The 12,513-nt window shown below is 41.8% G+C and overlaps 1 pseudogene; it reads left to right on the top strand.

Annotated features, from left to right (window-relative positions):
* The first annotated feature begins 2,529 nt into the window (after nucleotides 1-2,529).
* Nucleotides 2,530-3,156, top strand: LOC131260432 (uncharacterized; annotated as a pseudogene).
* The last annotated feature ends 9,357 nt before the right edge of the window (nucleotides 3,157-12,513 follow it).

Here is a 12,513-nt window from a genome sequence, read left to right as displayed (position 1 = left end):
CCTCCTCCGCGTATCGCTTTTGGTTGATGCGTATAAAATCTTTCTCATATTCGATCGTCATTCCTACGCATGTTTTCGCCTTTCCCATGTCTTTCATTTGATAGGCTTTCGTCAAACTAGACTTCAACTCATCTCGAATGTTAGCGTTTTTCCAAAAAATTAGGATATCGTCTACGTAGATAGCGATGACGAGACTGCTGTCTTGATTGTAATATACGCACGGATCCTCTGCTGATTTCTTCAGCCCGAAAGATTGTAGGGTTTTGTCTAAGCATGTGTTCCAACATCGTCCACTCTGCTTCAACCCGTACATAGCCTTCTTCAGCTTAAACACCTTTCCGGAACCATCATCATAACCGTCGGGTTGCTGGATGTAAATTTCTTCGTCTATAGTACCTTGAAGATAAGCCGATACAGCATCCATCTGATCAATACCCATATTTTTCTGCGCTGCTAAGGCTATCAATATACGAATCGATTCATAACGCACGACTGGAGCGAACGTTTCGTTGTAGTCAATTCCTTGTTGCTGACTGCAACCCTTGGCCACAAGCCTAGCCTTATGCCGCACGATCGTTCCATCTTCCGCACGCTTGCGTTTGAAGACCCACTTGGTTTTTAATGCCTTACGCCCTTGTGGAAGGTTAATCAATGTCCAAGATTCATTGGATTTGAAGGAATTTAATTCTTCTTTCATGGCATTATCCCAAAATATTGCATCATGTGCCTTCAATGCACTTTCTCGGTCTTCGGGATCTTCCGGTTCACAATCACGTGTGAAATAGGAAATAAAATCCTCTCGTAATACTGGACGACGTATACGTTGTGACCGCCTTGGCTCACTTTCAGGAGTCGTTATCGCGTCTTCGAAACTTGGCTCCTCATCATCCGACGATGACTTCGGTGTTTCCGCTTTCTTTACCTCTGATACGTCCGGAACCCCAACTGAAGCTATTAGCTGTTCACAATCATCGGTCGTATCAACATAGAATTGTTTTTTGGGTACACTTTCAAAGAAACTAGCGTCTCTACTCACAAATATTTTTCCATCCGTCTGGTTATAAAACCTGAAGTTTTTCTCTGTGCGCATGTATCCAACAAACAACATTTTGACGGATACTGGATCCCACTTAGTACGTTTTATCTTGGGGACATGGACCATTGCAGGTTCCCCAAATGTTCGCAATTTGGACAGGTCTGGCTTTCTGCCACTCCAAATCTCTTCAGGACAACGATCGCCCAAAGATCTATTGATCGATCGGTTAATGATATGAGCTGCATGATTTACTGCCTCGGCCCAAAGCTTCCGATCAACCCCGGAGTCAACAAGCAGGCATCGTGCTCGTTCGATGATCGTCCGATTCATTCTTTCGGATATACCATTTTGCTGAGGAGTATATGGCACTGTCGTTTCGTGTACGATTCCAAACTGTTTACATAGTTTAACCATTTCCGCATTCACGAACTCCCCCCCGTTGTCCGATCGAAGACGCTTTACTTTTGCTCCAGTCTGATTTTCCATTCTGACAATAAAGTCTCGTAATGCAGGGGCTAACGCTGATTTCTCGGTTAAAAACGAAACAAAAACCTTTCGAGAGAAATCATCCACAAAAACCGCAAAATATTTTGAACCACCTAATGACGAACTCATGGGACCACACAGATCTGTATGCACTAACTCAAGGATTCTTTTCGTCTTAATTGTCACCTTCTGATTCCTCGAAAAGCCTTTTCTAGCTTGCTTCCCCTTCGCACATGTTTCACAATTCGCGATCGTTTCTTTTGTGTCGGAAAATTTCACGTTATCATCAGCTTTCTCGATCTTTTTGAGACCGTCGTAACTTAAGTGTCCCATTTTGCGATGCCAATCAACCAGCGCATTTTTATCAGCCAACATACACAATACATGATTCGCATCTATTCTAAATGTTCCATTTGTCGAACTTGCTTCGATGATCAACTGTTCATCACGGTTCAAAACCTTGCAAACACCCTTTTCGACAACTATTTTGTGACCCGTACGCGATATAATATCAAGTGACATCAAATTCGCTTTCAATTCGGGTGCATACAAAACGTCTCTTAGCAAAAGTTTCTTCCCCTTCACGGAAAGCTCAACGTCACCACAACCTTCGACTTTCAACTTGCGGTTATCTGCAACAGTTATTCCTGGGCTGTCGATTTTCCGAAAATTGTTCAGTATTTCTCGTTTCGGAGTCATGTGCCTTGACGCTCCACTGTCAAAAAACCAATCATTGGTACCTATCGCGAAAGCAGTCGATAAAATTTACCAACCCGTTTGATTATATCGACCGATAAATTTATCTACTCGAATTGGTATCGCGAATATATTCAACTGAGCAGTCGGTAAAATTATAACAACCCATAAAAATACCTATCGAGTAGTTTCGCCGTCTGTCAAATTACCATGGAAACCTAGAGTTTGTTTACTTTTAACAACGTTACAATTAGTGCGACTTCTATCGTATCGAGAAGCATTTTAGTTCGTGAAGCATCCAAAAGATTAGAATGATAAATTCATTATTCTTTTTAAATGATGCGGAAAATGAAGAGGGAATAAATCTAGCAGCGTACCGTAGGCGATTGAAGAAGCATTTTGATTCGCTTGAATTATCGGATAAAACGTAAGCGTATTGGCTCAACAATCGTTGCCACTGTGTTAACATGTTCCTTTTTCAGCTTCATTAACAATTACCGAGTTCCGAAGAGGCTGTTTGAAGAAATCCTTGCCAAAGTGGATCTAGCATAAGCATAAGCGTGGGTTATCGGCGGAAGAAAAATTGGGAACAAAACTGCGATTTTTTGCACAAGGGTCGTACCAACGATTGGTGTTGGTAACGATTTTATTATGGCAATTACCCAATCTACTTTTTCTGAAACGCTAGATAAAACTCTAGCCGCGTTGGAAGGTGAACTAGCGTATTTCATAACCATGGATATGACTGCCGACGAAAAAGCAGACGCCAGGATATTTTTTTATAAAAAATTACCTGTCCTTGTATAGTGATGTGCACCGATGGAACTCACATCAGAATTGTCGCACTTTACGACAACCCAATTCAATATTTGAAGTGAAAAGGGTTTTACAGTTTAAACCCTTTAATGGTAAATATTAAATTTAACACTTCTTTATAAAATGCTTATTGATAATGATCTACTCGATATGTGACCACAGGCAAATGATCCTATTTGTAGATAATACAATACAAGCCCAATATCTTAATACTTAGAAGAAAAATGAAACAGTGGTGACCGAACGATGAAGCTGTTGGGTTTGTCTATTTACATATGACATTCTTGTACCCAATATTAATGATTTTTTTTTATTGTTGTTTAGGGGACTCTGCTTATCCTTTAAAACCATGGATGATTAAGCAACGAATATTTCTATTTTTTTATTTATTTCTTATACATTCACGTTCTTTTTTCTACCAATTTTTTGACCTGCCATTATTCTAAGGTTGTTTTAGAGTGGTACAGGGCCAATAAGATTCATTTTGTACCAAAACTAAATTTCCCACAGTTTCGCCCCAATGAAAAATACTGGGCAATCACAAAACTTTGTCTTAGGCGAAGTGGTGTAACCACTACACCACTACTACACCATAAAACAAAATACGTGAATTCATAAGGGGAACACAATGCATAACTGTACAAAAGAAAAATACTCATTGTTTTATATCGTTGAAATTTTTAGGAACCTCAAATTAATATACTTAATGAATTTTTAAAATTATAAAAGTTATACAATATTTTGGAAAACACCTCCAAGTATCTTCACTGAAAATTTCAAATCGATCCGACATCTCAATAAAATGATAATTGGTCCGAAGTACGAGAAATACGAAACGTTTGAGGGGTATCGACCGACAACGGCAAATAAACATTATTTAAATTTGTGTAAAAACTTGTTTTCTTTAGCAAAACGATAGAAAATTAGTGTTTCTAGGCATTCTAAAAGTTTCATGCCGATACGATAATCCAATCAATTGTTATTTGAATATAAAACTACAATAACTACCCGTGTAGGTGGTTAAATGAAAAAAACAAATTTTAAAACAAAAAAAAATTGTCAGAAAAATAATTGTTTTGATGGGCTAAAGTGGTTAAAAAATAATAAGAAGCGAAAAATTAACATAGAATAACATTTTGACATTTTTTTAAATAAATTTTTCCACGGTCAACAGCTCTTTTCAGTATATCGGATGGGTTGAGGCAGTAGTTAAATATATCGGTCGATATAAAAAAAATGTTTGGTTCGCGATGCAAATTAAAGACTTTTTTAACAACTGCTCGATTTTTTCCCCACGATTTGTACGGTAGCCATGGCAATTGTACACGCGTTTTTACGGGTTGATAAATTTGATGCGTTGCGATACCATTCCGCCATTACAGTCATTATATCGGTCGATATGTTTATCGACCGGTTGTTAAGTTGGTTCGCGATAGGTACCATTGTTTCGTTCCCCGAAAACGACTGAAAAGGCAGCTGCAACGTTTGCTTCATCATGTTCTTTCTTCTTCGGATTTGCAATCCTGCCGCCTGAACGCCATTTTGCACTGTTGCCGCTGTCTTTAGGGCATTTGTTTTTGAAGTGCCCCTTCTGACCGCAACCGAAACACTTTATGTCACTGTAGTCGCGCCTTTTACTTGAGTCGTTATTTCCTGGAAACTTGTTTTGTCTTGGCACACTATAGTACGCCACTTCTGTACCTTTACTCTGTACTGGCGTCAGTTCTAACAGCCCAGACTTAACACGATCAACCGTCAACGGCTGGCCACTACCAACAATACTTTGTCGGAACGACTCATATTCAGGTCCTAGGTTTCCTAGCATAAATAAGGCTACTATTTTGTCCTCGAATTTAATGCCAACCTCACTACAGCGTCGCCATGCTTCCATCATCTTTCCAACATAATCATCATTCGATTCACAGTCCGATCTATACGTGTGTGAGATCGTCATCACTGCTTGAAGGTGCAAACCAATGCCGGTCTCGGCAAATGTTTTCCGCAATGATTCCCAAATTTGCAATGGGCTATCGTCTTTCCCGAAATGATGCGCAACATGGTCTTCACAGGCAAGTAATAACCATCCAACAGCACGCGATAGCTTTTCTTCATCCTTTTCAGTATTCGGAGCGGGCAACACGCACTTGTACAGATCACGGGTTCTCAGGAAAGAAAGCATTTTCTTTTCCCAGGACGCATAGTTCGTTCGTCCATTCAATTTGTCGAATGTAATATCTTTAGCCATCTTTACACTTCACTGACAAAACGGAAAAAAAATAAAAACTTTAGCTTTCACCAGTAAAACTGATCGCACGTTGGTGGGTTCACTGGGCCCATAACCTTTTGTAAAATGTATGTTTTCTTTTCTTAAACACTTTATTAGTTCTTATCTGTATGATGGATAGCATGCGAATGAATCAACTGACAGCTTCGCACGATGACAGTAGATCTGGCAGTGATGCCAAACTTAATTATTCGAAACCTTTTACATTTTGGGACGTATTATTTCCAACAGAAATCACTTTCCAGCACTACGAGCGCGTTGAACAGACTGTTACGTCGACCCTCTGCTCCAGTGCGGTCTGGAACATCAGGTCTTGAGCCAAACTGCTTTGTGCTAAGTTGACCAGTAAGATGGTCAACCCGGCGCTACGACTGCTGACAGAGGTCGAAGCTAGCGGGAACATGACGGTTGACAGTTTCCACTACACGAGGACGAGCCGGTGGGGCGTGGGCCACCACACGCTAGACACTTTGGCCTCTTACTGGATTGCTTCGCCTGGTACTGCTTGGAACCACATCGGTAGCAGCATTTAGAGAAATCGGACCCTGTACACTCGTGCGCTTTGTGGTCATGGCCAATACAGCGGAAGCACAACTGCTGTTTGGCTGGAGCCGGGGCCAAGGCTTGGACCGTACATTTTGTGTTGCCGATGGTGATCTTGTGACCAACAAGAATCTGACAGTGGCCACGCGGCAGCTTGATGTTTGCTTTCTGCATTCCATCATATCTACGCCAGAGACGCTCTGCATCCCCCGGTATGGTCAGACCTGCGTGGCGCTTAACTGCCGCTACGATGTCATCAATTGTAGCCAGCATGTCGATTCTTGTTAACGCTGCAATCTTCTTATCAACAAGGAGGTGCGCCACTTCTACTTCCGTGATAGCCGCCTGAATCTCAGCAAGCACACTTTCGCAATGGGAAGTAGCGAGGAATCAATGCAGTGCTCTCCATTTCTCTGATTTTTTTTCTCTTTTGAGAGAGGATTCTGCTTGATGGCCGTTGCAATGATTAAATCGCAACGCAATCATGTGGCTTATCATGCGTAGTAAGAGTTAAAACCCAGCTCTGCAGTACCCAGACAGTATACTGTAAACTGGTACAATAAGCTGTAACTTGGCTCAGGTTGTGCTACATTTCTCTGAAAAACCTCCTGCTGAACCAACCGAGATGTTTGGTAGACGTGAATTCATGAGCAACACTCGGTGATATAACAGGTCTTTTGCATTTACGTCGATGGGGACTTCCGCTGAAGAGACATATCCTGGCGCCAACATGAAACACTGGTCGAACAGGAAAAGGGTCAGATTGTTTTACATCTAGAAAGTGTAACGAGGACGACATGGGACCTTCCACGGGGCGGTAGGGGAGCCAGGGGTTACCGACGGTAATCCACCTGTTTATATATATAAATGCTGGAGATATTTTCAAACTATTAGGAGCAACTGTCAAAAAATCTATTACTCCGGCCGAATGTTTGATTGTAAACTTGATTTTCAGATTTGATCAAGATTGTAAACTTGATAAACCTGCCTGTACGTTTGTTACATACGGGATCGACGATGAACATTTTTTCATCAGAAAATACGATTCTTTTATTTTAATGCTGACACCAAACGTGTTGAGAACTCTTGCCGTAGTTGTTTGATTCGATCTGGTGCAAGATGACGCTTTACTCTGACGCTGGACGAACATTTTAAATCATGTTTGTTCAACAGATGCAAGGTAGATTTTGAAATATCGGCTTCTTTAGCCAATTTTCGGATCGCACTGAAGCGATGTTGCCTCACCTCTTATCGATCTGATGACCTTCGGCGTGTGATGGCCACTTCCTGGCTTCCGGGAACGTGGTCCACCAAGGAGAGATCGTTGAATACTGTAACCGGTAGCCTCTTACTTATCCCGCAACCGATACCATTTGTTTTATAACGTTTAACGCTACCCAAAAATAAGCATTAAAAACATTCGAATTTTTGTATGGGACATACTGTACATCATGCACATTTACCACGTTTTCAACTGAAGCCCAAAGTTTAATGTTTGCTCGCACCACACGAACACCATCCGAAATTTTCTGAACACTGATATATTATGATAGCTTTTATTTCAATTATTCATTCGACGGGGACTGAGGCCGGGAAAAAAGCATGCGTCAAGTTGTGTCGTGATCGTTTCGACCGAAGGTTTGACAACTCTTCGGTTGTGCAATCAACGAGTAGACACGTCACAATATTAAGTGAGGCAAAGCGATGTGTATATCGGATCTGTCGTGGCACATCCAGCGGCTGCGGTAGCTGCTGATGTGTAAACTGGTTGGCCTTCGATGAGATTGCCTGAGAAGTCGCACACCAGGTAGATGGAAACTATGTCTACCTCGGTCCATTGCATTATAGCACATCCCACCTTTGTTGAACGATCGTTCATAATATTTGCCTCGTTTTCTGTGCCGGTACTGAAATTTTAAAGAAAATTGTTGATTTTTCGAACATTATTGCACCTTCAAAATTCAAAATACTTACGATGCCGAGTAACTGCTGAATGATGCCCTCCCGTCGAAATAGGGGGATATATCGAGATTATTGCCAAGTAAAGAGTCAATTTTTTGCTGAAAGGTTGTTGATGCTACGACATTGGTCTGTGAAAGTTGAGTCACTATAAGCTGCCCTACGTTGGCGTAATCTGCAGTATTCCGACAAGCATCTCTCGCGATGATGCAAGAACGGGCATTGTGACCGGCCTGTGTGGCCAAACTCGCGTCCCACTGGAGCTTGAACATTCGATTGGCCTTAGGATTCATATAGGTTCCCTCGGCATATGCATTGCGGGCATCATTAAATTGCGTCAAGATGTAATTTTGGTCTGCTACAAGAAAATTTACTACTTCTGGAGTTTTCCCATCGCAAGCCGGACCTCCAGTGAGCGCAGGAGGGTTGCATGCGACATTTGTGTCCCCAGCAGCACAGTAGCTATTAACGACAGCACAGGGGTCCGACGGATTTGGATCGGGAGTAAGCCCTCCAAGGAGAAAACATGCTGCGAAAGAAATCGATGAATGAAAGAAAATGGTCAACTATAAGTTCCGCTTTCTAAAGACAAAGGAAACAACCCATACTTACAGAATACTAATTTATCCATCTTACGGTATGCTTCCCGATGCTCTGAAGAACTGGTCTTTCGAAGTACGATCAACACTGACGAGAATGGCAATGCTTCTGTAACTGCTTCGCGAAACGTGTCCATTTTATACCGTTCCGATATGGATATTTGCGTCTGCGTGGCGTCTCTTCACATCTGGTTTGAAAAAAGGTAACTTATCACCAAGGCCAATCCACGTAGGAGTTTTCGTAGGTAAATAACCTTAAGCAATGCAAGTCATTTTTGTTTTTGAAAAACAACGCATGGTTTCGGGGACTGGGGCTGTTAAAACAATGTAAGCTACGTCGCGACACGAAGACAAACAACCAACACTGACGAACACTGCACCACTTCGTCGATTCATTCGATGTGCAAAGCTTCGATACTGTACATTATTCGAGATATAGAATGAACAACGGCAATTACTCAACCTCAATCTGATCTATGTTAACTTATGTGAAAACAACAATTTATATCATATTTTATAGCAAAGCACGTCATCGTTTCCTGAAAAAAAAGCACGGGTTCTTGGACTAGTACTGGCTGTTAAAACAAAGTGTTGTGTCCTGCAACAGTTTTTCGGTCCGATGTTCTTTCTTTCTTTCTATTTTTACGATCAACACGTTTTTAAAAACCTAGTCTAACGCCCATCCACGTAGGAGTTTTGCCCAAGATCAATTAAAAGACAGGTCGGGTCAAAGCTATTTTTTTGCTCCACCATGGTTGAGACAGTTGAAAAAGTGTTTACAAAAATGTCTAGCATACTTGTGGGAGATCTCCGTTAAAATCTTCGCGAAATAGGTAATTGGTAATTCTAGATCTAGTATCCATAGTCTCGCGGATAGAAACTGCTCTTCTGTGTGTCATGGGATATGGATCCGTTTGCTCGCCGAGATTGCCGAAATTAAGTGTGTTAGTCTGCCTCATACGCAGCCTTCCTCCAGAACTTATTTCAAACGCCTCAATTCCTTGTTCTGTAGATGAAACATACCAATTTGCAATTTCCTATTTGCAGTTTTACCTCTTTTTCCTGGCTGCTCGAGAGAGGTAAATAAAATTTCAACCAACTGTCAAACATTTTCCCACGGTTTTTTCTCGTTACATGGTATGCTGCGACCTCTTTTCCATTGACTTTGGTTTTGCTGTATACAACGGTAAAAAATGCACGTCATCTTTTTCTGAAAAACAACGCATCGTTTCTTGGGCTAATACAGGCTGTTAAAACAAAGTATGCTACGTCGCGACACGAAGACAAACATCCAATACTGACAAAAATTGTATCAGTTCGCCGATTCGTTCGATGTTCAAAGCTTCGATACTGTATATTATTCGGCATTAATTTCAGGTGCCATATAGCATGAACAACGGCGTCACACAATCTCAACCTGTTCTATGTAAAATGATATAAAAAAAAGATATTTTTTTATATTTTATAGAAATAGCTGTGCCATTCGATAGAAGAGACTATCTTTTCTCTCTTATAATATTCAGATCACCTGGGGCCATATGCGAGAATCCCCTCTTTTGCTGGTGCAAGCATGTGCATTGTGACTTGCTTGAGTTTTTTTTCATGCCAATGCTTGGGACATTGTTTCGCTTGAACTCGATACCGAGTTCAGATCTGTAGTCGTGCAGCGCACGGCTTTGTCGCCAGCTTTGTAAACAAGACGGTCTTCGTTGAGATTGATAGCGATGTTGCTCGAGACCGTGTATAACTTAGTCGAAGCTTTCATGCCGATCATGTGTTATCAAAATAGCCTTTTTTCGGTTACAATATCTGTCCAATGGGAAAAGACAACCAACAAGTTAACACAACCGCAGCCGTTTAAAGTTCTGTAAAAGAGTACAGTGGGTCCCCGCAGTACGATATGCTCGATATACGCGAATTCGCAATACGCGATTTTTTTTTTACAAATGACAGCGCATAGCGTTTACCATTGTTGCTTGAGTTCTGATTAGTAAATTTTGCTTTGTTTTGATAGAATGTAGTTGTTAATACGTAGTTTTAAACAGCCATTTAAATCAATACACGTTGGTTCTTGTTTCATTAAGCTGTATAATCTTGAAGCGATTAATATGGCATAAAGTGGTCGAAAAAAGTGTGCTATAACAATTACAGAAAAGATAGAAATTGTAAAGTTGTTCGAACAAGGAAAGAGTTATTTAGCAATAGTCCGGCCAATCAACAGTGCGGACTATTATACAAAGCAAAGATAATCTGCGGAATTCTGCGAACGGAGTATGGCCACTTAAGATTTCGAGTACTTTCCTCCATCCGCAACCGCCCCTGACCTATACTTTGCATGTTGTGTGCTCCTCTCTTCCTCTTCTGTGTTATGAACGTACCGGTTCGATCCAACATGGTGTATGAAACATGGTAGCCCGTGTCAGTACACGTGTGTTTCTTTGTGTTGGTACTAGCATTGCTCGACGATTCGGTGAAAATTTGACAAGTCCAAGGCGCCATTTTAAGTCAAGAGCAAGTCGGGCTAACACGGTTGCGCACCAACGGCGCGGACACAAAGTTTAAGGAGAAAAGGATCTTAAAAATACTAAAGTGATTACCGCAAAAGAAGCAGCATTCCAGTAAGTCGACGGAGTGACCGAGGAATCTTCGTCTGAGGCAGCAAAGACGGAGTCGGAAGTTCCGGTGCAACCGGTGTCGCCAATCCTGGTCTTGCTAAAGAGGTTAAGCACAAGCATGCCGTTGTTCAGTCCGTACCAGTTTTTGTGTAGTGTAATGAAATTTCACTACATTTTTAGACGATTTGCCGGACAAAAGAGCGCTTGCTTACGTTGTTTTACTGTGCCCGGGATATTCCTACACCCGATGTGTTCCTAGAATTCCTACATCATATCGTTGCCGACAAACGTAATTAACGGTAGAAAGAAATAAAGTCAAGCAAAACGCAACCGGGCAATCTTTTTTACACCTTCTCCTGTAAATTAACATGTACTTTTTTATCCTTCGATCCCTCTTCTAGCGAATTCACCTTGAAGCTCTTCAACGTGCAAAATGTGTTTGCCACTGGCTTGGTCGAAGTACGGCTAACAGTGGTTGGTGTTATGGATTGTAATTAGTTGTACCATCATTCTGGTAAGTCTATCTTTGCAAAGTGTGTATTTAATATAACCGATTGAATTTGTGAGTGTCCAGTGAATATTAAATAAATTTTTCATAATTTTTCGAATAGGAATCTGACATGTTTATTTTGCACCACCAACCCGAAAGAAACCACTTTTCACAACTACATACAAAAACCTGGGCTGCTCGAACGCGATCTAGACTCTAGACTATAGCGCGACGTCGCTTGATAGGTACTGAACTCCATACAAAAAATACCTAGCGCGATGCCGCCATCCCACCCGCAGGCGTCCCCTAGTTCAAATCCGACATCGCTGTCCGCATGGCGAACCTCTATTGCTACAAATCGGGCATATTCTGCAACAAAAAATGCAGCAGCAACAGCAGCAGTTAATAACGAAGTCAATGATGCATGCCATCACAGCCACAGGAGCAGCACTAGCTGATGCTCTACAATCCGGAGCAAAACATTGATTCGTTAACTGGTAGCATCATCAAGTTCCTCTTCGATGCCGACGCCGGAGCAGCGTAACCTATTCACCAAGGACGCTGCTAGGATCGACGATGCAGCTAAGGTGAGATTGATCATGCGCAAGCTGGGGTCAATGGAACACGATCTTGATTGGTTGGTTTTATTCTTCCCTGTTATCCTAGTAATTTTACGCTCGCGACTACCGAGGAGAACTTAAAATATATTTTAGGAAAAGGAGAATCCCTTTTGAGCAAGCGCTACAAGTGTATGCAGCTTTTGAAATCTCGCACAGAAAAACGCGGATCGCGGCATGTCTGGTGCGAAACGACCACAAACAGCATTAAACTCGTGGCACATCACAAGAAGCCAAAACGGGTACGGCGAACCTTGACGTCAACCAGCGTTCTAGCACGTAGTGTTCTCGCAGGGACGTATGAGCAGAGCCCCGAAAGAAGTTCCGGCGTGTCAATACGGTGGCCCGCAACGAACAATCTCTGCGCGCCAC

The sequence above is a fragment of the Anopheles coustani genome, chromosome 3 (assembly GCF_943734705.1).
Source record: "Anopheles coustani chromosome 3, idAnoCousDA_361_x.2, whole genome shotgun sequence".
NCBI classification, from domain to species: Eukaryota; Metazoa; Arthropoda; class Insecta; order Diptera; family Culicidae; genus Anopheles; species Anopheles coustani.
Note: the sequence above shows the minus strand (reverse complement) of the source record. Positions and strands in the feature narration are given on the sequence as shown.